At 40.4% G+C, this 26414-nt stretch overlaps 1 pseudogene across 1 annotated transcript; it reads left to right on the top strand.

Annotated features, from left to right (window-relative positions):
* Nucleotides 1-13218: 13218 nt before the first annotated feature.
* LOC309840327 (interferon-induced very large GTPase 1-like) lies at nucleotides 13219-17692 on the top strand (annotated as a pseudogene). Its single transcript has one exon. The product of its transcript is annotated as an interferon-induced very large GTPase 1-like (transcript).
* The last annotated feature ends 8722 nt before the right edge of the window (nucleotides 17693-26414 follow it).

The raw sequence follows: 26414 nt of genomic DNA, 5'->3' as shown, positions 1-26414 counted from the left end.
TAGCTTCCTTATGACCTTGCCATTGCACTACTGGGTATTCACCCCAAAAATACAGATGTCGTAAAAAGAAGGGCCATCTGTACCCCAATGTTTATAGCAGCAAGGGCCATGGTCGCCAAACTGTGGAAAGAACCAAGATGCCCTTCAATGGACGAATGGAGAAGGAAGATGTGGTCCATATACACTATGGAGTATTATGCCTCCATCAGAAAGGATGAATACCCAACTTTTGTAGGAACATGGACGGGACTGGAAGAGATTATGCTGCGTGAAATAAGTCAAGCAGAGAGAGTCAATTATCATATGGTTTCACTTATTTGTGGAACATAACAAATAGCATAGAAGACATAGGGAGAGAGAGAGGAAAAGGGAGTTGGGGGAAATTGGAGGGGGAGGTGAACCATGAGAGACTATGGACTCTGAAAAACAATCTGAGGGTTTTGAAGGGGCGGGGGGTGGGAGGTTGGGGTACCAGGTGGTGGTAGAGGGCATGGATTGCATGGAGCACTGGGTGTGGTGCAAAAATAATGAATACTGTTATGCTGAAATAAATAAAAAATAAATTTTAAAAAAAGAAACAAACATATATATATATGTGTGTATATATATATATATACACATGTATATATATATATAAAGATGGAAGACCATTCCATGCTCATGGATCGGAAGAATAGACATTGTTAAAATGTCTATACTGCCTAGAGCAATATATACTTTTAATACTATTCCGATCGAAATTCCACCGGTATTCTTCAAAGAGCTGGAGCAAATAATCCAAAAATTTGTATGGAATCAGAAGAGACCCCGAATCACTAAGGAAATGTTGAAAAACAAAAATAAAATAAGAAGCGTCACCTTACCTGATTTCAAGCTTTACTACAAAGCTGTGATCACCAAGACAGCATGGTACTGGCATAAAAACAGACACATAGACCAGTGGAACAGAGTAGAGAGCCCAGATATGGACCCTCAAATCTATGGTCAAATAATCTTCGACAAAACAGGAAAAAATATACAGTGGGAAAAAAGACAGTCTCTTCAATAAAAAGTGCTGGGAAAACTGGGCACCTATATGTAGAAGAATGAAACGCGACCATTCTCCTACACAGTACACAAAGATAAACTCAAAATGGATAAAAAACCTCAATGTGAGACAGGAATCCAAAGAATCCTAGAGGAGAACATAGGCAGTAATCTCTTTGATATCAGCCACAGCAACTTCTTTCAAGATATGTCTCCAAAAGCAAAGGAAACAAAAGCGAAAATGAACGAATGGGACTATATCAAAATCAAAAGCTTCTTTCCAGTTTGGCGACCATGGCCATTGCTGCTATAAATATTGGGGTACAGATGGCCCTTTTTTTCACGACATCTGTATCTTTGGGGTAAATACCCAGGAGTGCAATTGCAGGGTCATAGGGAAGTTCTATTTTTAATTTCTTGAGGATCTCCATACTCTTCTCCAAAGAGGCTGCACCAACTTGCATTCCCACCAACAGTTTAAGAGGGTACCCTTTCTCCACATCCCCTCCAACACATCTTGTTTACTGTTTTGTTAATTTTGGCCATTCTAACTGGTGTGAGGTGATATCTCAATGTGGTTTTAATTCGAATCTCCCTGAGGGCTAGTGATGATGAACATTTTTTCATGGGTCTGATAGCCATTTGTATGTCTTCATTGGGGAAGTGTCTGTTCATATCTTCCTCCCATTTTTAGATATGTTTGCCTATTCCGTTTGTGTTGAGTTTGAGGAGTTCACTATAGATCCTGGATATCAACCTTTTGTCTATACTGTCATTTGCAAATATCTTCTCCCATACCGTGGGTTGCCTCTTTGTTTTTTTGACTGTTTCCTTTGCTGTGCAGAAGCTTTTGATTTTGATGAAGTCCCAAAAGTTTATTTTCACTTTCGTTTCCTTTGCCTTTGGAGTCCTATCTTGAAAGAAATTGCTGTGGCTGATATCAAAGAGATTACTGCCTATGTCCTCCTCTAGGATTCTGATGGATTCCTGTCTCACATTGAGGTCTTTTATCCATTTTGAGTTTATCTTTGTCTGCAGTGTAGGAGAATGGTCGCGTGTCATTCTTCTCTCTATATAGGTGCCCAGTTTTCCCAGCACCATTTATTGAAGAGACTGTCTTTTTTCCACTGTATATTTTTTCCTGTTTTGTTGAAGATTATTTGACCATAGAGTTGAGCATCCATATCTGGGCTCTCTACTCTGTTCCACTGGTCTATGTGTCTGTTTTTATGCCAGTACCATGCTCTCTTGGTGATCACAGCTTTGTAATAAAGCTTGATATCAGGTAGCATGATGCCCCGGTTTTATTTTTGTTTTTCAACATTTCCTTAGCGATACGGGGTCTCTTCTGATTCCATACAAATTTTAGGATTATTTGCTCCAGCTCTTTGAAGAATACCGGTGGAATTTTGATTGCAATGGCATTCAAAGTATAGATTGCTCTAGGCAGTATAGACATTTTAACAATGTTTATTCTTCCAATCCAAGAGCATGGAATGGTCTTCCATCTTTTTGTGTCTTCTTCAATTTCTTTTTGGGTGTTCTGTAGTTCCTCGAGTACAGATCCTTTACCTCTTTGGTTAGGTTTATTCCCAGGTATCTTATGGTTCTTGCTGCTATAGTAAATGGAATTGTTTCTCTAATTTCCCTTTCTGTATTTTCATTGTTAGTGTATAAGAAAGCCACTGATTTCTGCACATTGACTTTGTATCCTGCCACATTGCTGAATTGCTGTGTGAGTTCTAGTAGTTTGGTGGTGAAGTTTTTGGGGTTTTCCATATAAAGAATCATGTCATCTGCGAAGAGAGAGAGTTTGACTTCTTCACTACCAATTTGGATACCTTTTATTTCTCTTTGTTGTCTGATTGCTGTTTCTAGGACTTCTAATACTATGTTGAACAAGAGTGGTGAAAGTGGGCATCCTTGTAGTTTTCCTGATCTCAATGGGAAGGCTGCAGGCTTTTTCCCATTGAGGATGATATTTGCTGGGGGTCTTTCATAGATAGATTTGATGAGGTTCAGGAATGTTCCCTCTATCCCTATACTTTGAAGCATTTTTAATCAGGAACGGATGCTGGATTTTGTCAAATGCTTTTTCTGCATCAATTGAGAGGACCATGAGGTTCTTCTCTCTTCTCATATTAATTTGTTCTATCATATTGATTGATTTATGAATATTGAAGCATCCTTGTAGCCCAGGGATGAATCCCATCTAGTCATGGTGGATAATCTTTTTAATGTGCTGTTGGATCCTGTTGGCTAGGATCTTGTTGAGATACTTAGCATCCATATTCATCAGGGATATTGGTCTGAAATTCTCCTTTCTGGTAGGGTCTTTGCCTGGTTTGGGGATCAGGGTAATGCTGGCTTCATAGAAAAAGTCTGGAAGTTGTCCTTCTGCTTCAATTTTTTGAAACAGCTTCCGAAGAATAGGTGTTATTTCTTCTTTGAAGGTTTGGTAGAATTCCCCAGGGAATCCATTGGGTCCTTGGATCTTGTTTTTTGGGAGGTTTTTGATCACTGTTTCAATCTCTTTACTAGATATTGGTCTATTCAGATTGTCAATTTCTTGCTGGTTCAATTTTGGGAGTTTATAAATTTCCAGGAATGCATCCATTTCATCTAGGTTTCTAAGCTTATTGGCATATAATTGTTGATAATAACTTCTGATGATTGTTTCGACTTCCTTGGTGTTAGTTGTGATCTCTCCCTTTTCATTCATAATTTTATGAATTTAGGCTTTCTCTCTTTTCTTTTGGATTAGTGTGGACAATGGTTTATCGATCTTATTGATTCTTTCAAAAAACCAGCTTCTAGTTTCATTGATACGTTCTACTGTATCTCTGGCTTCTACCTCATTAATCTCTGCTCTAATCTTGATGATTTTCCTTCTGATGTGTGGATTTGGTTTGATTTCTTGTTGATTCTCCAGTTTTTCAAGGTGTAGAGACCGCTGCTGTGTTCTGGATTTTTCCATTATTTTGAGGGAGGCTTGGATGGCTATGTATTTCCCCCTTAGGACCGCCTTTGCTGATCCCTCAGGTTTTGGACCGAAGTGTCTTTATTCTCATTGGTTTTCATGAGTTGTTTCAGTTCTTCTTTGATCTCCTGGTTGATCCAAGCATTCTTAAGCAAGGTGATCTTTTTTCCAGGTATTTGAGTTCCTTCTGAACTTTTCCTTGTGATTGAGCTCCAGACGAATGGATAAGGAAGACTTGGTCCATATACACTATGGAGTATTATGCCTCTATCAGAAAGGAAGAATACCCAACTTTTGTAGCAACATGAACGGGACTGAAAGTAATTATGCTGAGTGAAATAAGTCAAGCAGAGAGTCAATTATCATATGGTTTTATTTATTGGTGTAGCATAACAAATATTATGGAGGACAAGGGGTGTTAGAAAGGAGAAGGGAGTTGGGGTAAATTGGAAGGGGAGGTGAATCATGAGAGACTATGGACTCTGAAAAACAATCTGAAGGGTTTGAAGTGGCGGGGGGTGGGAGGTTGGGGTACTTGGTGGTGGGTTTATAGAGGGCACGGATTGCATGGAGCACTGGGTGTGGTGAAAAAATAATGAATACTGTTTTTCTGAAAATAAATAAATTTAAACAAAATCAAAAGCTTCTGCACAGCAAAGGAGACAGTCAAAAAAAAAAAAAAAACCCACAAAGAGGCAACCCACGGAATGGGAGAAGATATTTGCAAATGACAGTACAGACAAAAGGTTGATATCCAGGATCTATAATGAACTCCTCAAACTCAACACACACAAAACAGACAAGCATAACAAAATATGGGGAGAAGATAGGAACAGACACTTCTCCAGTGAAGACATACAAATGGTTATCAGACAAATGAAAAAATGTTCATCATCGCTAGCCTCAGGGAGATTCAAATCAAAACCACATTGAGATATAAACTTACACCAGTTAGAAAGGCCAAAATTAACAAAACAGGAAACAACATGTGTTGGAGGGGATGGGGAGAAAGGGGAACCCTCTTACACTGTTGGTGGGAATGCAAGTTGGTGCAGCCACATTGGAGAACAGTGTGGAGATTCCTCAAGAAATTAAAAATAGAACATCATTACGACCCTGCCATTGCACTCCTGGGTATTTACCCCAAAGATACACCATCTGTATCCCAATGTTTATAGCAGCAATGGCCATGGTCACCAAACTGTGGAAAAAACCAAGATGCCCTTCAACAGATAAAGGATAAGGAAGATGTGGTCCATATACACTATGGAGTATTATGCCTCCATCAGAAAGGACGAATACCCAACTTTTGTAGCAACATGGACGGGACTGGAATAGATTATGCTGAGTGAAATAATTCAAGCAGAGAGAGTCAATTATCATATGGTTTCACTTATTTGTGGAGCATAACAAATAGCATGGAGGACATGGGGAGTTAGAGAGGAGAAGGGATTTGGGGGAAATTGGAAGGGGAGGTGAACCATGAGAGACTATGGACTCTAAAAAATAATCTGAGGAGTTTGAAATGGCGGGAGGGTGGGAGTTTGGGGTACCAGGTGGTAGGTATTATAGAAGGCACAGATTGCATGGAGCACTGGGTGTGGTTTTAAAAAAAATAATGAGTACTGTTATGCTGAAAATAAATAAAAAATGAATTTTAAAAAAAGGAAGAAAGAAATTAAATAAGACACAGAAGGATGGAAGACCATTCCATACTCTCGGATCGGAAGAATAAACATTGTTAAAATGTTGATACTGCTTAGTAATCTATACTTTTAACGTCATTCTGATCAAAATTCCTCTGGTATTTTTCAAAGAGCTGGAGCAAATATCCAAAAATTTGCATGGAATCAGAAGAGACCCCGAATCGCTAAGGAAATGTTGAAAAACAAAAATAAAACTGGGGGCATCACGTTACCTGATTTCAAGCATTATTACAAAGCTGTAATCACCAAGACAGCATGGTACTGGCATAAAAATAGACAAATAGACCAGTGGAACAGAGTAGAGAGCCCAGATATGGACCCTCAACTCTACGGTCAATTAATCTTCAACAAAACGGAAAAAAATATACAGTGGAAAAAAGACAGTCTCTTCAATAAATGATGCTGGGAAAACTGGGCACCTATACGTAGAAGAATGAAACTCGACCATTGTCTTACACAGTACACAAAGATAAACTCAAAATGGATAAAAGACCTCAATGTGAGACAGGAATCCATCAGAATCCTAGAGGAGAACATAGGCAGTAATCTCTTCAATATCAGCCACAGCAATTTCTTTCAAGATATGTCTGCAAAGGCAAAGGAAACTAAAGCGAAGATGAACTTTTGGGACTTCATCAAAATCAAAAGCTTCTGCACAGCAAAAGAAACAGTCAACAAAACAAAGAGGCAACCCACGGAATGGGAGAAGATATTTGCAAATGACAGTACAGTCAAAAGGTTGATATCCAGGATCTATAATGAACTCCTCAAACTCAACACACACAAAACAGACAATGAAATCAAAAAATGGTCAGAAGATATGAACAGACACTTCTCCAATGAAGACATACAAATGGCTATCAGACCCATGAAAAAATGTTCATCATCACCAGCCATCAGGGAGATTCAAATTAAAACCACACTGAGATCCTACCTTACACCAGTTAGAATTGCCAAAATTAGCAAGACAGGAAACAACATATGTTGGAGGGGATGTGGAGAAAGGGGAACCCTCTCACACTGTTGTTGGGAATGCAAGTTGGTGCAGCCACTTTGGAGAACAGTGTGGAGATTCCTCAAGAAATTAAAAAAGAGAGCTTCCCTATGACCCTGCCATTTCACTCCCGATTATTTACGCCAAAGATACAGATGTCGTGAAAAGAAGGACCATCTGTACCCCAGTGTTTATAGCGGCAATGGCCATGGTCGCCAAACTGTGTAATGAACCAAGATGCCCTTCAACGGACGAAAGGATAAGGAAGATGTGGCCATAGATACTATGGAGTATTATGCCTCCATCAGAAAAAATGAATACCCAACTTTTGTAGCAAGATGGATGGGACTGGAAGAGATTTTACTGAGTGAAATAAGTCAAGCAGAGAGAGTCAATTATCATATGGTTTCACTTATTTGTGGAGCATAACAAATAGCATGGAGGACAAGGGGAGATGGAGAGGAGAAGGGAGTTGAGGGAATTTAGAAGGGGAGGTGAACCATGAGAGACTATGTACTCTGAAAAACAATATGAGGGTTTTGAAGAGGTAGCGAGAACCAGGTGGTGGGTATTAGAGAGGGCACGCATTGCATGGAGTACTGGGTGCGGTGCAAAAACAATGAATACTATTACGTTGAAAAGAAATAAAAATTAAAATTTTTTTTAAAAGACATTAACAGAGGAAAACCAAATTTAACAACGTATGTACATGTGCCCCACAAAGACATGATGACTAAAGGCTGCCAGGCAGTTCAAGCTACTGAGCTAATGAGAAGACATTAGGGGTTTGGGGCTTCAAAGTGGGGAAGACAATTCACAGGAAGTTGAGAAGAACAAATGGTTGATAAATACTTGCCATGCTATGCAGATAAGTCTTTCTGATATAAAAAGTTATTTCTGATAATAGCTCTCTTCCTGCTACAAGTCCCCTATTTAAATTCTTTAAGCAGTTAAGAAACAGGTAAAAAAAAGCTATTCCTTAAGCCTAGTGGGTCTTAATTGCCTTCAGCTCAAGACAATCCCTGTGCCAATGTGGCACATTTCGGGGTGGTGCATTGTATTCCCCTTCAGTCCTGCCTTTGAACCTTCTCCAAGAAGTTTCACAGTCCAGACTTTGAGTTAGTAGATTGCTCCATTTCACCTCATAATGCTGCTGGAAGCCTGTAAACAAGGTACTAGGCCAATTTTTATCAGCTCCATAAAGTCAGCCTTAGTTCCTTAGATCTGTGTGGTCATACCGGGGTCTATTACATATCTGAGAATTACATCACTCTCAAATATGAAATTCCAATCAAAGCCTTGGTAATATTCCCAATGTTTCCCATTTTGTCCTGTTACAAGGAGAATAGTTTTTTTTATTAAGTTTTAAATTTTAATTCCAGTGTAGTTTACATACAGTGGTATATTATTTTCAGCTGTGCAATACAGTGATGCAACAATTGTGTACATTACTCAGCGCTCATCATGGTAAGGGTATTCTTTAATCCCCATCACCTATTTCAACATCCCCCCATCACCTTCCCCTCTGATAACCATCAGTTTGTGGAAAACAGATATGTACTGAATTTATGCATAACTGTATTGCCATGAAATGAGAATATTTAAGAGTATACAAAACCTTCTACATTCTGAAGGTATCAGGAAGGCAGAAAAAGATAAGTATTTCACCAAATTATTGATGAAAAGAGAAAAACGTTCCCTTAAACCTGGAAAAACAAAACACAAAGAACCAACATTTCAAAAAAAAAAAAAAAAAAAAGAAACCATAAAAATTATAACAATCCTCAATCAGTTCATTCAGTTCCATGTAATTAATTCTTACTGATCTTCATCTTTTTGTTAGTAGTTTCATAAACCATTAGTTTCTCCACTAGAGTTCTACAAATTCTCACCAAGTTCAGTGGTATGATCTGAAAGGTTCCAGAGACCGGTACTTGTTAGAGTCCTTTCCATTAGTCTCTTTGAAGATGAAGCACTTTTACAGGAGCAATTTTGCAAAGCATTAGAGTGCAAAAACAAAAGACTTTCGAGTGCCTATGCTTAAAGATCTGATGAGAATTCATTGTAAAGCAATTGAAAAGGAAGTTTGGTTATATCTGTGGCACACACCTTAAGATTATAATTAGGGAAAGAAGATAGAAAAGATGGGCAAATAGAATTCTTAGTTCACCTCCTCCTATAGAAACACCAAGGCAACAACTATAGTATTGCAACTCACTCTTAAAATGACCTGAAGACTGGCAGAAGAGATATTCCACAGCTAGGTATAGAAAGAAGACCACATCAAAAACAAAACGAGGGATAGAGATATGATCAGGAACCAAACCCCTAGAGGGACTACCTGCAAACAGGAAAGATATCCTAAGAATGGAGCAGCAAGGTGATCAATTCTCACACTGGGTACGCCAGCCCTGGAGACCTTCACTGGGAAGATGCATCCCCATAACAACTGATTTTGAAAGTCAGTGGGGCTTAACTAGGAAATCATCAGGTCTTAACTCCAGGAGAGCCAGAGGGGAAACCAAGTCTCTCTGACTTTAAAGACCCAGCACACTGAATAATTCAACCTAAAACACAGGAAAGAAGCAGCAATGTGGAAAACACCTGGGGTATACATAAAGGAGATTTGACTAATTTTAAGGGCCTGATCTTAAAAGAAAGGATCTGCAAGAGCTTTCTCTGGGAACAAAAGTACTGATAGATGACACTTTTTGCTCTTGCCAAGCCTAGATAGTGGGAAGCTTTCAGCAGCCAGTTCTGACACCTCTCATCTACCTTGCTAGCACTACACACTAATGCTCCCCTATGGATCCACCCTATACAACCCACCTGCTTCACAGGGACCCCTTCAAAACACCTCCCATGCTATCACACCTGGTGGACAGCCTGAGCTGGGACCAGCTCTCCTCCAAATGCTACCCAGCAGTTGTCATAGTAGCTCATTCCAAAGCCAGGCTAAGGGCGAGCCCTACCACCAGAAGGCAAACCCTGACACCCAGTGCACATGCACTGTGAAGCAACAAGGCTTCACAGATTTCCACACAGGAAGCAATCCCTGCCCACCAATGCACCTCCAGCAGTTGCAGCTCAACCAGACAAGAACATACAAGCAGTCCCCACAGGGGATAGCCCTGGAGCACCTGGTATTGGTGACCAAGGGGGGTTCAACTACTGGACCCTATAGGATGCCTTCTACATAAGGCTAATATTTTTAAGACCAGGAGATATAACTGGCCTACTTAATTCATAGAAACAAACACAGAGAGTTAGATGAAAAGAGGAGACAGAGGACTATGTCCTAAATAAAAGAATAAGACAAACCACAGAAAGAGAGCTAAATGAAACAGAGATAAGTGATATGTCTGATAAAGAGCTAAAAGTGCCTGGGTAGCTCAGTCAGTTAAGCATCTGCCTTCAGCTCAGGTAATGATACCAGGGTCCTGGGATCAAGCCCCACATCTGGCTCCCTGCTCAGCGGGGAGCCTGCTTCTCCCTCTTTTTCTGCTGCTCCCCTGTTGGTGCTCCCCCTCTTTCTCTCTCTCAAATAAATAAACTCTTAGGGAAAAAAAAGAGTTCAAGATAATGGTCATAAAGATATCCCCTGGACTTGAAAGAAAAGTAAATAAACTTAACTCAGAAAAATATTTTAAAACAAATTGTAATATGAGAAAAAAAGGTAATTACATATGAAAGGATTAATCCAACGAAGAGATACAACAACTGCAAATATCTATATACCCAACACAGGAGCACCCAAATATATAAGGCAAACTTTGATGAACATAAAGGAGAAATTTACAATAAATAATAGTAGGGTCTTTAACACCCCCACATACATTAAAGGGGATTATTAGAGAGAAAATCAATAAAGAAGTGGCCTTGAACAGCACCTTAGCCCAGATGGACTTAACACATATATACAAAACAATTCACCCAAAAACAGCATAATGCACATTCTTTTGAAGTGCACATGGAATGTTCTCCAAATACATCACAAGACAAACCACAAAACAAGTCTCAATAAATTTAAAATTAAAATCATATCAAGCATTTACTCTGACCACGATGGTATGAAACTTAAAATCAATTACAAGGAAAAAAAAAATGAAGGTAACATAAACAAGTGGAGGCGAAATAACATGCTACTAAACCATCAAGGGGTCAATGAAGAAATCAAAGAGGAAATTTTTAAACCAGCTGGAGACAAATTAAAATTAAAACACTATCATTTAAAATCTTTGGGAGGCAGCTAAAGCGTTCTAGGAGGAAAGTTTATAGCAATAAAGGCCCACTTCAAGAAACGAGAAAAAACTCATCTAACCTTATACATAGAGGAACCAAAAAAAGAAAAACAAAGTCCAAATTTAGTAGAAGGAAGGAAATAACAAAGATTGGAGAGGATATAAGAGGACATAAATGAGAGGTTAAAAAAATTTAGAAACGATCAATGAGACTAAGAGCTGATTTTTTGAAAAGGACAACAAAATGTATAAAACTTCAGCCTGACAAATCAAGAAAAAAAGAGAACTTGAATAAATACAATCAGAAATTACATCAGAAAATACAATTAAAAATTACTTCTAACACACAGAAATACAAAATATTATAAGAGATTACCATGAAAAAGTATATGCCAACAAATTAGACAATCTAGGAAAAATGCATAATTCCTAGAAACATTCAACCTTCCAAGACTGAATCAGGAAGAAATAGATAATATGAACAGACCAATTACTAGTAACAAAATTGAATTATTAAGTAATAAAATCAGAGCAAACTAAAGTCCAGGACCACATGGTTTCACGGGTGAATACCAAGCATATAAAGAAGAGTTAATACCTATCCTTTTCAGACTATTCCAGAAAATAAAAGAGAAAGAAATGCTAACAAATTCATTCTCTGAGACCAGCATGACTTTGATACCAAGAGCAAAGGCATTAGGGAAGGAAGGAAGGAGGGAAGGAAGGGGTGGGTGGAAAGGAAAGGAAGAAAGAAAAAGAAAGTAGAGAGGAGGAGGAAGGGAGGGAAGAGAGGGAGGGAGGAAATTACAGACTAGTAATAGGGCATGGATGTAAAAATCCTTAACAGTATTAGCACACATAGTACAGCAATACATTAAAGAAATTCAACAAGTGAGATTTATTTCAAGAATACAAGGATGGTTCCATACACACACAAATCAATCATTGTGATTACTCCACATTAACAAAATAAATAAAACACATGATCATCTCAATAGATACAGAAAAAGCACCTGATAGAATTCAACATTCATTGTAGATAAAAATTCTCAATAAATTGGGTATAGATAGAACATACCTCAAAAACACAATAAATGCCATATATAACAAACTACAACTAACATATTAAATCGTGAAAAGCTGAAAGCTTTTTCTCCTAAGATTAGGAACAAGACAATGATGTCTACTCTTAGCATTTTTTTAAAGATTTTATTTATTTGTCAGAGAGAGAGAGATAGAAAGAGAGAGAGAGAGAGCACAAGCAGGGGGAATGGCAGGCAGAACATGCAGAGGGAGAAACAGTCTTCCCGCTGAGCAAGGAGCCTGATGCAAGACTCAATCCCAGGATCCTGCGAACATGACCTGAGCCACAGGGAGCCTGTTTTCCCTCTGCCTCTGTGACTCTCTCTGTCTCTCATGAATAAATAAACAAAATCTTATAAAAAGAGAGAGAACGTGGGCACCTGGGTGGCTCAGTGGGTTAAAGCCTCTGCCTTCGGCTCAGGCCATGATCCCAGGATCCTGGAATTGAGCCCCGCATCGGGCTCTCTGCTTGGCAAAGAGCCTGTTTCCCCCTCTCTCTCTGCCTGCCTCTCTGCCTACTTGTGATCTCTCTCTGTGAAATAAATAAATAAAATCTTTTAAAAAAAGAGAGAGAGAGAGAGATAACTTACAAACTCAAAGAATGAATAATCAAATTTAAGAGTGCCTGGCTGACTCATTTGGTAGAGCAAGCAACTCTGGATCTCAGGGTTGTAAGTTTGAGCCACATGCTAGGAATAGAGATTACTTTTCTTAAAAAATCAAGTCTTTTAAAAGATGAATAATCAAATTTTAAAACAGGTAGAAGACAAAAATGGACATTTTACAGAGAAGATATCCAAATGGTGAACAGGAACATGAAAAGAATATCAACATTGCTCATCATCGGGGAAGTGCAAATCAAAAGTACAATGAGATAGCACATCACATTTGCCATATGGCTAAAATCAACAACAAATATTGGTGAGGATGTGGAGTAAGGGGAACCCTCTAGCACTCATACTGGGAATGCAAACTGGTGCAGCCACTCTGGTAAACAGTAGGGTAGGTCCCCCCCCCAAAAAAAATTAAGAAGCAGTGTGAACAGAATATATTTATTAGAACAACACAAGGAAGAAATGAAAAGGCCTCGTAGATTTGCATCTTTAGTACACTCACCCTTCTGGCCATATGGCTGATCCTTCCTTACAGCATGACACAGGCTAACTGAGTAACTTTTCTTCCACATCCATGGCCATGGCAAAGTCCACCCCTGATGAGCCCCTGCTCAGAAGCAAAAGAAGGCATGATCTCCAAGAGATGCTGACAGAAGTAGGACTGGCACTTGAGTACTGGTTGCCCAAGCTGCAGGAACAACTGGGTGTGACCTGTGCCCAGGCCTTATAACACATAGAAGAAAAAGACCTCCAGAACCTCAAATCCCAAGCATGACATTCCTGGGAGGAAAGAGCCCCAGAGGTGCTTCTTAAACTGTCACACCCAAAAAGTCTTTCAGAGTCACAGGAGTCTCAGCTGTAAATGAGAAGGAAAATGCAGAAGCAGGCAGAGCAGGCACTGCAGGAGCTAAGAGACTTGCTGTCAGAAGGGAGGCAGCAACAGGATGAAGCAATGAGGAAAACAGAGGCAGAGCTGAGGCAGGCAATGGAGATCCCTGAAGAATACTGGCCACCTCCACAAAAGTCCTTTAAAGAAGTCATGGAAAACATTCAGAAACAACTCAACCTCATGGAGGGGATACTGTCTCACAGGCAAAATCTCCCATATAGAGATCTGGTGAGATGGACATCTGGAGGGTTGGCCCTGTAGGGAATTTACAAAACCAGCGACCAAAGAGGTTTGATAGAGATGAGCGAGGAGCTACTCAGTGTCCCAAAGGAGTTCTCACTCTTTGGCCCTGAGCAGAGCACACGGATGGAAACAAAGGAGTTTACATCTGCTCAAGCAGAAGCCATGTTCACCCAGACTATAGAGAAGCTAGGCTTCAGTGCAACTACTGCAGCCAAAGGTGAAGGTTGGGGACTTAGCCTGGAAGCTTATGTAGATGATAGCAAACATTCAGAATCTAAGAAAAACCAACAATCACATGCTGAGCACACTTATTTTTGCTCAACCAAGTTCAGCTATATGCCACTGGCTTCCTGCCACTTTCACATTGATCAGCTCCAGTTATCCAAGGCTGCTCTGCAGGAATTAAAATGCATTGAAGACCTCCTGGGTCAGTGTACAGGCCCAGACAGACTTCTCTTACTGAAGTCCAGGACAGAGGCCTTCTTCAATAGGTTTGGTTCTCATGCTAATCAGGGCCCTCTGCACCTGGGAGGAATCTACTGGTGGAAAGCCATTTCAGAGGGTTTCCAAAGTGAGCAACTGGCAGAAGTGAAACAGCAGTCAGCAGAGGCCCCAGATAATTATATCAGGGACAGCTACAGTGGCTTTGGAATGCAAATTGCTGCAGGTGTGGATGTGACAGACTCTCATTCAAAAATGAACTCTCAGAGCACAAACTTCCAAAATCTCCAAACACAAATCCAGTTATCTGTGGCCCAGACAAGTGGCCCACCAGAAGCAAATGTCCTTTCCCAGGGGAAAGCTGGCCTAGTTGCCAGTAATCAAACCTGGTGTGTCGCTGACCGGGGAATTCAACTGGTGCCCATTTGGGACATCACCCTCTCCAGCCACAGAAGTGATTCTAAGAATCCATTTCAGGTAGCTGACATCCTGATAGAATGCTAAACTGCTCTGACTGGCCTGACTACCCAGATCCAGAGTGGAGAGGAATTACTAAGTATTGTGAAGGAGGCTAGGGTTTTCCTAGAGGATGTGAAATCCTGGGAGGTATCTGATCCTGAAGAGCAGCTTAAAAAATTAATAAATTTCATGCAAATGTTGAATCAAAAATCAAAATCTTTTAACACTTGGATTAACATATGCCTCACAGATGGGGACCTACAGAATTTTCTGGTAAACACTGTCAACTTTTGCAAAATGCCTTCCAGTTATAAAACAGAATTTATTAAATCTCAGTTGTGCAGCCTTTTGGATCTTCACAATTATAGTGTGACAAACTTCCCTCAGGCTCAATCCATCAGGCAGTGGATCTTCTCATCAGAGCTGGAGCAGAAGCACGTCAACATCTCTGAATTTTCTGAATTAATTAAAATCTTGATAGAAGCCAAAAATGACTTCATGGAAGAAAAGGCCAAAGATGAGACCCCAGAAATAGTGGAAGAAGCACAAAGAAAGGCCACTTATGAGATGAGCCAGTCTCTATGATGCTTCTTGAATTACCTGCAAGAAACAGAGCAAGCAGATGTACAGCTCTTGCTACTTTCTGTTGCAGTGGGTGCAGGTTATCACATGGTAAACAATACTTTTCAGTATCTTCTGGGATGTGAGGAGCTGAACTTCCTGCTGCAGGAAATGCAAACTGCCCATGATAAATACCAGAATATCAAAAATATTTGCAGCTACAGGGCTCAGGCATTCCTGCCGCTCACAGGTCTGACAGCCACTGGTGGAGTTACAGCTCTTTCTCTAAAGGATAAAACACAATGCTTGACACTTCTAAGACAGCACATGGGACAATCCTTGTCTAAAGAGGTTGAACATGTCCTCACCAAACCTGGAGCACATCATGATTGGGAAACCTAGAGAAAGACTTGAGATTGTTCATTGATGTGAATTATGAAGCCACCATGTCTTCATTGCAAATAGATGATGTGAGAAAACATTTGCAAAATATCTTCTCTGAAAAGGAACCACTTCATGAACCACATGATAGTGAAAGCAACAAATTGGAGGCCATAAAAAATGAAGCCTTCTTAGAATTACTCCAGCATCTAGGCCTGGAACACTACTACCCAAAAAGGATGAGCAGAGCTACCTTCCACCTGATCCACAAGACTTCTGTGTACAACACCCAGTCCTGATCTGAGAAGGAGCTTCCCTTCTACTTCCTGCAGGAGCTACTAACGCTGGATTATGGGCTGAGATACCTGGTCTTCAAAGATGATGGAAACACAGAGAAGCAAGTCCATCCAAGTGCCTCAAATCGAAAAATGAGGATTTTGATCCATATGAAGACATATTTGAAGAGAGTGATAGTCCTGCTAACCCTTCAGCCACTCATCCCAGGTCCCACGTTCACCCTATGGATATTCAGATGGCAGTTCTTCACTGTACAGATGATTATGCCAGACAGTATATTCTGTCCAAACTTGCCATTTGTCGGTTTGCCCTCCCACTGCTTGTACCTAATCCCTGTAATTCTCAGATTGAATACTCTCTCTGGTCTCTCAGCCAAATTAGGAGAAGCTGGCAGCAAGCAAGGAAATCATCAAAAGAGAAGAACAATTACAACAATCAGCAGATGTGTCATGTCCCTACTCCCATTGTGTCCTTTATTAAAGTTGGAAAGGGCTTCTCTGCTTCCAAATCTCAGATCATGAACTGTCTACTCAGTAAACGTAAGTATCTTTTTTCATTGGCATTGCAGGGGGAGCAGCAAAGACTGTCTCTTGATGGAGGGTGAGAATTGGTATTGTCCTGTGGGAGAAGATGAGGACAGCTTTGACAAATGTTTGACCTTCACCAATCTTCATGGAGATGCCAAGGACCATGAGAAGCAGCTTGCCTTCCTGCAGGAGATCTCTTCCATCGTTGTGGTGCTCATGGCAACTTCTGATGACGATACAGAAAACCTAAAACTTGTCTGTGACCTGTGTCAGCTATCAAAAACTTTGATCTGTTTGCTTGATAACAAAGCAAAAACCATGGCCAATACTTCTGGCCAAAGAGTGAGAATTGGCATCAGGAATCGAAATGAGGCAGAATTAACAGAGGAGCTCAAAACTACAATCAGAGATTTGCCAGAGCTCTCTCACACTGCTTTTAGCTTAGAGGACTGTGCCCAGATTGCACACAAGCAAAGATTTCTTATTGATGAAGACCAGAGTGACTGCAAGGAAACCAAAGATAAGGCAAAGGTTCTCACGGCCCTACTAGGAGACATGCCAGTATCTCAGATGAAGGAAAAATTACTACCTCTTCAGAGATGACTGTGGTATCTTTGATGTAAGAGGGATAAAGAACTCTATCATCTGAGGGAAAAGGGAAATCAGAGTATTGAACAACACAAGAGTGAAATCGAGGCAGATAAACAAAGAATACGGAGTCAACAATTGAACAAAGCCTTTCTTCCCAGTGAGTTCATGCATTTTGTCCTTGAAATTATCCAAAAATGTTCAGAAATTCATAACAACCTCTACTTCTTACAGTGGCTGGGTGTGTTTTTTGACAACCTGACAGTCGGTTACTTGGAAAAACTGAATGAAAAGAAAAAGGCTTTGTGCTCCCAGGTACAAACAGAAAAACAAAAGGTACCAGAAAACCCCTCCCTAAAACAGTGGCAAAATGACATAGAAGCTATTTCTGCAGAGATTAGTGACTGCACCTTGGGAATTGAGCAGATTCTCAGAGAAATAAGCCATATGTATTAAACTCTGGAAGAACTGTTTTCCACAAAAGATATGCTTTTTCTCTCCCTTCCCCAGATTGCTGCAGATCTAATGATATCGGGTATTCCTATTGAGCTGATGGATGGGGATGCTTCATATGTGCCTCTAAAGTGGGAGCAGCTATTTTTGACAAGGTCTCTGAGAAACTTGGAGACAAATGGCTGTTTGTCCTTCGCCTGTTATGCTGAAAATAAAAAATAAATTAAAGAAAAAGAAAAGAAAATGTTTTAAAATATTCAAATGTAAGGAAATACTTATCTCCATTAACTTCTCACATTATTTAAGCCATGATCAGAATAAAAATAAAAACGAAGAGCACTCTGAAGCAAACCAAGGACCAGAGCAGGGAAAGAAAGTGACATTCTGCAAACCTACACCTTCTAAAACATGGCTTACATGATGTTCTCAAAGCTGATGACCTAAAGGAATCCTGATACAAAGAAGAAAATTTATGTCGGACATATGGGCATCCATTGGCTTGCGTTTATAGACACAGGATACCCTTCCATAGCCAGTGAAAACAAACAGTACATGAAACCACAGTAAAGACTAGAATCTTCAGAGTTAGGAGAGAAGAGTAACGACTCTATTGTCTTTGTTTCTCCAAAGGGTTTCAAGAATACTCTCAGTTTCAGGTAAAATGATCTATGTTTCCAGAAGAAATCCTGGAACAGGAAAATTTAAAGGAAACAGATATTCTTGAACAGCACAGTTTTCCTTTTGTTCTCTGGGAAAGTCTCAGTAAGAGCTGTAAAGACCTCAGGGCACCTCAGTGGCTCATTTGATGGGGCATCATCCTTTGGCTTTGGTTCTGATCCCAGGGTCCTGACATGAAACCCTGTATGCTCCCTGCTGCAGAGTGTCTGCTTCACCCTCTCCCTCTGCCCTTCCCATGCTCATGCTTTCATTCACTATCTTTCAAGTAAATAAAATCTTAATCTCAAAAAAAAAAAAAAAAAGTTGGAAGGACCTGCTAGAATAAAGTTCAAATAGTGATGGAAACAGAACCCCTGCATGGTATCTGTCTCTCTCACATCACTGTGTGCTCAAAAATTGCAATGTTCAATTAACATTTGTTGAATGCTTTTTGTATTTGTTTAATGAATCCAAAAAGGCCTTTCACTAAGTAATATATATCATATATTAACTTTGATTTTCAAGCAAATATTATTGTGTACAAATAAAAAAGATCCTTGACAAATTCCACAGGCATTGAAGCAGTGTGATTATTCAATAAGATTCAGAGACTGTGCTCAAGAGATGCCAAATAAACTGGCGAGAAGTAAATTGGGATAGAGAAAAGATGACCGTGTAGGAGTGAGGTTTTCTGTGATAGCAGTACAGACAGTAAAGGTGGAATCAGGATAAAGAGATTACACTGTCAGCAGGTTGGGGTCATGGAGGGTGAGGGGGGTGGATTTCAGAAACTATGGAATAGGGAGGAAGAGTCAGTAGGGATGACAATCACAGGATCATCAAGAGTAGAAGACCTGGACCCAGGTGTAGGTCCCTGGATTGGAAGTGGCCAGAGTTCTAAGGTCAGTAGAGGTAAAATTCACACATTCAGTGGATTAAGTCTCTCAGAGTCACTGAAAGTGGGAACATGGAAACACGGGAATTTGAGGTCACCACATCACTTGATTTAAGGGACTTCCAGAGTAAGTTAAGCAAGACAGCCCAAGTGTAATGGGAAAAAAGGAGTCACAAGGCCTATAGTAATGGGGCTGGAGAGTGACAGATACTTTTTAGTTTCTTTTTTTTTTTTTTTTAAGATTTTATGTGCCAGAGAGAGAGAACACAAGCAGGGAAGCAGCATGCAGAGAGAGAAGCGGGTTCCCCACTAAGCAAGGGGCCTAACCTGGGACTAGATCCCTGGACCCTGGGACCGTGACCCAAGTCAAAAACAGATGCTTAATCAACTGAGCCACCCAGGCATCACAAGAGTGATGGATTCTAAGGCAAGATCGAAACACATGAATAAGACGTGAGCTATATTTTTTTAAGATTTTATTTATTTTCGAACAGAGAGAGAGAGAGAGAGCCAGAGAGGGAACACAAGCACGGGGGTGGGAGAGGAAGAAGCAGGCTTCCCTCAGAGCAGGGAGCCCAAGGTGGGGCTCCATCTCTGGACTCTGGGATCATGACCTGAGCTGAAATCAGGAGGTGGATGCTCCACAGACGGAGCCACCCAGGCACCCCTAAGGGAAAGGTAAGTTAAGGTGAGGGAATAAATTACTAGGCTTAAGTAGGTTTGAGAGTTAAGGAGTGCCAGCTTGCACATGTACTTAAGAACACCATCTCAGGGACTAGATGGGGGGGGGGGAGTAGGAGGAGGTGCCTTTTCAGCCTGTACCCCAAAGTGAGCTGATTACCTACCAAAGAACTCCATTCACCCATGAAATCAGCCTGAGATCAGAATTATACATGTCTGGATCTCTACAGGGGCAGAAGATGCCAGTGGGCAGGTAAAGCGGAGTGGGAACCACAGACTGATATCTGAAGATAAACAAAAGGGGGAGGGAGCCACCAAAGGCGACCAGTAGGAAAGTAATACCCCAATACGAGCGAGAGTGCCCTGCGCCTGGGGACCAGCATTAATTTGGAGACTGGTTGAAAGCACTCCAAAAGAGCAAAGGATCACAGGGGGAAATTTGGGAATTGGGGCGGCTAGGGACAGGGGCTTAAGTCCCAGGTCCCAGGACAGCCTCCCCGGCGCTGAGGCAGAGAGAGTGCAGCAGAGAAACCAGGTCTTGTCACTAAGCCGCCAGCGTGCCTGAGAATGTGTGGGTTCTAGCTCCTGTGAGGGGATGGGAGCCACACCGGTAGGCAGAATGCGCGAACCCTACTACAAAGCCTGAGATACGCATGCACATCCCTCATGCTCCCCTGAGAGAGTTACAAAGGCCCAGCCAGCACTCTTTGACCAGAGCCATTGTTTCAGAGCCTAAGCCGGGCGCCCCAAACTCTCCCCTGACAGAGGTGCGCAAAAGCCTAGCCTGGTGCTTTCAGACCTGCGCCCCGTTCTCAGTGCCTGAGACCCACGTGCAATCCATAGCCGCCCCTGAAAGAGGTGCGCGCAAGCCGGGCACTCTTAGACCCAGCAAGACCAGGCACTCCCAGTCTGGGACAGCGGGAAAATCTCAGTCTGGCGGTCAGGAGCTCCCAGACAGCCGCCACTGCCTTGGCTTTGGGTACAAGCAAAAGATTCCGCATCCCCGGGTCTTCAACTTGGAACATGCTCTGCCAGTGGCCAAGGGGGAACTTATTTAGGCTCTGCACCCAGACTGAGGCTTCTCTCTGAGAAGGAGATCACGGTGCAGTTTGTTTTCCTCTAAAACTACAAAAACCATCAAAAGCGGTCATGGTGAGAGAAAAAAAAGTGAACGAACATAAAAACCGCCAGAGAACAAAAAGCCTGAAAAAACAAAGTTTTCTCAGAGCCCACCCCCTTGAGGGGGCAGGAGGACTTAACTCAGGAAACATCATTGACTGACAACCCATGTGCATGTGGCAGGCCCTCCCCCAGAAAACAAATCAAGAAAGAAAAAAAAAAAAAAAGAGGAAAAAAAAAAAGGACTACAAAAGAACAACCACTACTTCATAGGAATTCATAGGAAAACATTTATTGTTCACTCGTTCCCACAATTCTGGTTCTTTTTTTTTTTTTTTTTTTTTTTCACACAGGTAATTTTTTTAACCTATTTACCATCACAGCGAGATGTACAGTACATCAAATTCCATAATAACCTTCTAACCTGAACTTTTTGATACATACACCTATGCTTTTCTTTTGCATTTTTATTTTTTGAATTCCTTTTTTTAAATTTTAGTTTAATTTAGTCTAGTTTATTCCTTTTTATTTTTATCCTCTAACATTCATATAGAGTTAAACTTCAAAGTAATCCCCTTTCCCCAATCAATACTATCCCTATAGGTAAACCAATTTTTAATCCCCTTTATCTTAGGAAAGTTGAGTCCTTTAACAAAGATATCAAGATACATCCAGGAAGAATCAAAACAACCTTTCTCACATACACTGAGAAGTTATAAGAACTCTCCCATCTTCTTCTTCCACCAGTGTTTCTGTGTTTTTGTGTTTGTCCTGATAGCATATAAATCTTACACTTGGGGTTATTTTTGACGAGATTCTTCCTTTATTTGCATATATTTTTTTTTCTCTTGTCATAAACTTGTATCAGTCTTTTTGTTTGTCTACTTCATAAATCTTACCTTGGGGCCGATCTGGGCTAAACCTTCTCTTTCATCTTCCCTTTCTTTCCTGTCTCTCTCTCTCTCTTTTTTTTTTTTCTTTTCTTTTTTTTTTCTCTTGTCTCTCATTTGGGTGGGGAATCCTGATTGCTCAGAAGTGTTCCAGGGTGCACCTTGACTGCTCCAAGTTCATACATCTAGCTACATCTGTTCAGTCATCTCCCACCAAAATGACTAGGAGGAAGAATGCCCAACAGAGGAAAAATACAGAGGATGGACCTTCTGGAACAGAGCTAACAGCTATCAACATAGACAATATGTTGGAAAGAGAATTCAGGCTAACAATTATCCCAGCAATAGCTAGGTTAGAGAAAGCCATGGATGACCAAATGGAATTGATTAGGGCGGAACTGAAAGCGACCAAACAGGGTGTTCACAATGTTAGGGCGGAGCTTAAAGCTACCAGGGAGGAGATTCACAATGCTCTCAATAAGTTCCAATCTAATCTAAACTCTCTCAAAGCTAGGGTAACTGAGACAGAAGATAGAATTAGTGATCTGGAAGACAAACAAATAGAGAGAAAAGATCAGGAGGAAGCCTGGAATAAACAGCTTAGGAACCACGAAAACAGATTCAGGAAAATAAATTATGCCATAAAACGTTCCAACATCAGAATTATTGGAATCCCTGAAGGGGAGGAGAAAGAAAGAAGTATAGAAGATATAGTGGAACAAGTCCTTCATTAAAATTTTCCCGGTCTCACGAATGGAACCAGCATTCATGTACTAGAGGCTGAACGGTCTCCACCCAAGATTATACATTCAAAAAAAACATCACGAAACCTGATAGTCAAATTGAGGAATTATAATTGTAGGTATAATCCCTTGAAAGCAGCCAGGGCAAAGAGGCTCCTTACTTACAGGGGGAAGCCCATCAGAATAACGTCATACCTGTCCACAGGGACCTGGCAAGCCAGAAAAGGCTGGCAAGATATATTCAGGACACTAAATGAGAAGAATGTGCAGCAAAAAATACTTTATCCAGCAAGACTGACATTCAAAATGGATGGAAAGATAAAGAGTTTCCAAGACCGGCAAGGCTTAAAACACTATGCAACCACCAAGCCGACACTGCAGGAAATATTAAGGGGGGTTCTATAAAAGATGAAAAATCCTAAGAGTAACATTGAACAGAAATATAGAGACAGTCTACAGAAAGAAAGACTTCAAAGGTAACTCAATGTCAATAAAAAGATATCTATTAATAATCACTCTCAATGTGAATGGCCTAAATGTGCCCATAAAACGGCACAGGGTTGCAGATTGGATAAAACGACAGGACCCATCCATATGTTGTCTACAAGAGACCCATTTGAACCTAAACATACACCCAGACTGAAAGTGAATGGATAGAGAAGCATCTTTCATGCCAATGGGCCTCAAAAGAAGGCTGGGGTAGTGATCCTCATATCAGGTAAATTAGACTTTAAACTAAAGCCTGTAGTCAGAGCTACAGAAGGACACTACATAATCCTTAAAGGGACTATCCACCAAGATGATCTAACAATTGTAAATATCTATGCTCCCAATAAGCGAGCAGCCAATTACTTAAGAAAACTGTTAATCAAGATAAAGAGTCATATTGATATGAATACACTAATCGTAGGAGATCTTAACATGCCTCTCTCAGAAATAGACAGATCATCGAAGCAGAAAATCAATAAAAAAACAAGAGCATTGAATGACACATTGGACCAGATGGAGCTCACAGATATATACAAAACATTCCTCCCTAAAACAACAGAATACTCATTCTTCTCAAGTGCACATGGAACCTTCTCCAGAATAGACCACATACTGGTTCACAAATCAGGACTCAACCAATACCAAAAGAATGAGATTATTCCCTGCATATTCTCAGATCACAATACTTTGAAACTGGAACTCAATCACAAGGAAAAGTTCCGAAGGAACTCAAGCACCTGGAAGCTAAAAACCACCTTGCTTAAGAATGCTTGGATCAACCAGGAGATCAAAGAAGAACTGAAACAATTCATGGAAACCAATGAGAATGAAGACACTTCAGCCCAAAACCTATGGGATACAGCAAAGGCGGTCCTAAGGGGGAAATACATAGCCATCCAAGCCTCCCTCAAAAAAATAGGAAAATCCAGAATACACCAGCTGTCTCTACACCTTAAAGAACTGGAGAATCAACAACAAATCAAACTAATTCCACACATCAGAAAGGAAATCATCAAGATTAAAGCAGAGATCAATGAGGTAGAAACCAGAGATACAGTAGAACGGATCAATAAAACTAGAAGCTGGTTTTTTGAAAGAATCAATAAGATCGATAAACCATTGTCCACGCTAATCCAAAAGAAAAGAGAGAAAGCCCAAATACAAAAAATTATGAATGAAAGGGAGATATCGCAACAAACACCAAGGAAGTAGAAACAATCATCAGAAGTTATTATCAACAGTTATATGCCAATAAGCTAAACAACCTAGATGAAATGGATGCATTCCTGGAAACTATAAACTACCAAAATTGAACCAGGAAGAAATTGACAACCTGAATAGACCAATATCTAGTAACAAGATTGAAGCGGTGATCAAAAACCTCCCAAAAAACAAGAGCCCAGGACCTGACAGATCCCCTGGGGAATCCTACCAAACTTTCAAATAAGAAATAACACCTATTCTGAAGCTGTTTCAAAAAATTGAAGCAGAAGGAAAACTTCCAGACTCTTTCTTTGAAGCCAGCATTACCCTGATTCCAAAACCAGGCAAAGACCCTACCAGAAAGGAGAACTTCAGACCAATAACACTAATGAATATGGATGCTAAGATTCTCAACAAGATCCTAGCAAACAGGATCCAACAGCACATTAAAAAGATTATCCACCATGATCAGGTGGGATTCATCCCTGGGCTACAAGGATGGTTCAACATTCACAAATCAATCAATATGATAAAACAAATTAATATGAGAAGAGAGAAGAACCTCATGGTCCTCTCAATTGATGCAGAAAAAGCATTTGATAAAATCCAGCATCCGTTCCTGATTAAAACGCTTCAAAGTATAGCGATAGAGGGAACATTCCTGAATCTCATCAAATCTATCTATGAAAGACCCACAGCAAATATCATCCTCAATGGGAAAAAGCTTGCGTCCTTCCCGTTGAGATAAGGAACGAGACAAGGATGCCCACTCTCACCACTCTTGTTCAACATAGTATAAGAAGTCCTAGCGACAGCAATCAGACAACAAAGAGAAATTAACGGTATCCAAATTGGGAATGAAGAAGTCAAACTCTCTCTATTCTCAGTTGACATGATTCTTTATATGGAAAACCCAAAAGATTCCACCCCCAAACTACTAGAACTCACACAGCAATTCAGTAATGTGGCAGGAAAGAAAGTCAATGTGCAGAAATCAGTGGCTTTCTTATACACTAACAATGAAAATACAGAAAGGGAAATTAGAGAATAAATTCCATTTACTATAGCAGCAAAAACCATAAGATACCTGGGAATAAACCTAACCAAAGAGGTAAAGGATCTGTACTTGAGGAACTACAGAACACTCATGAAAGAAATTGAAGAAGACACAAAAAGATGGAAGACCATTCCATGCTCTTGGTTCGGAAGAATAAACATTGTTAAAATGTCTTTCCCACCTAGAGCAATCTATACTTTTAAAGTCATTCTGGTCAAAATTCCACCGGTATTTTTCAAAGAGCTGGAGCAAATAATCCTAAAATTTGTATGGAATCAGAAGAGACCCCAAATCGCTAAGGAAATGTTTAAAAACAAAAATAAAACTGGGGGCATCACGTTACCTGATTTCAAGCTTTATTACAAAGCTGTGATCACCAAGACAGCATGGTACTGGCATAAAAACAGACACATAGACCAGTGGAACAGAGTAGAGAGCCCAGATATGGACCCTCAACTCTATGGTCAATTAATCTTCGACATAACAGGAAAAAATATACAGTGGAAAAAAGTCTCTTCAATAAATGGTGCTGGGAAAACTGGAGAGCTATATGTAGAATGAAACTCAACCATTCTCTTACACCATACACAAAGATAAACTCAAAATGGATAAAAGACCTCAACATGAGACAGGAATCCATCAGAATCCTAGAGGAGGACATAGGCAGTAATCTCTTCGTTATCAGCCACAGCAACTTCTTTCAAAATATGTCTCCAAAGGCAAAGGAAACAGAAGTGAAAATAAACTTTTGGGACTTCATCAAAATCAAAAGCTTCTGCACAGCAAAGTAGAATCTACTTTTAAAATATACTCAGATCCAATCAGTTACCACCACACCCCCAAAAGTACTGAGGCTCAATAGCCTCCTAATGGACTGCGACATATATAGCCTATTCTCATGAAGGCAGTCAGAAAGCTTTCTTAAAAATTTATGCTAGAGGACATGGGGAGTTAGAGAGGAGAAGGGAGTTGGGGGAAATTGGAAGGGGAGGTGATCCATGAGAGACTATGGACTCTGAAAACATCTGAGGGTTTTGAAAGGGCGGGGGGTGGGAGGTTGGGGTACCAGGTGGCCGGTATTATAGAGGGCACGGATTGCATGGAGCACTGGGTGTGGTGCAAAAATAATGAATACTGTTATGCTGAAAATAAAAAATAAATTTTAAAAAAATTATGCTAGATCGTTTCAATCTTTGG

The sequence above is a fragment of the Mustela nivalis genome (genome assembly GCF_964662115.1).
Source record: "Mustela nivalis genome assembly, chromosome: 9".
Lineage (NCBI taxonomy): Eukaryota > Metazoa > Chordata > Mammalia > Carnivora > Mustelidae > Mustela > Mustela nivalis.
Note: the sequence above shows the minus strand (reverse complement) of the source record. Positions and strands in the feature narration are given on the sequence as shown.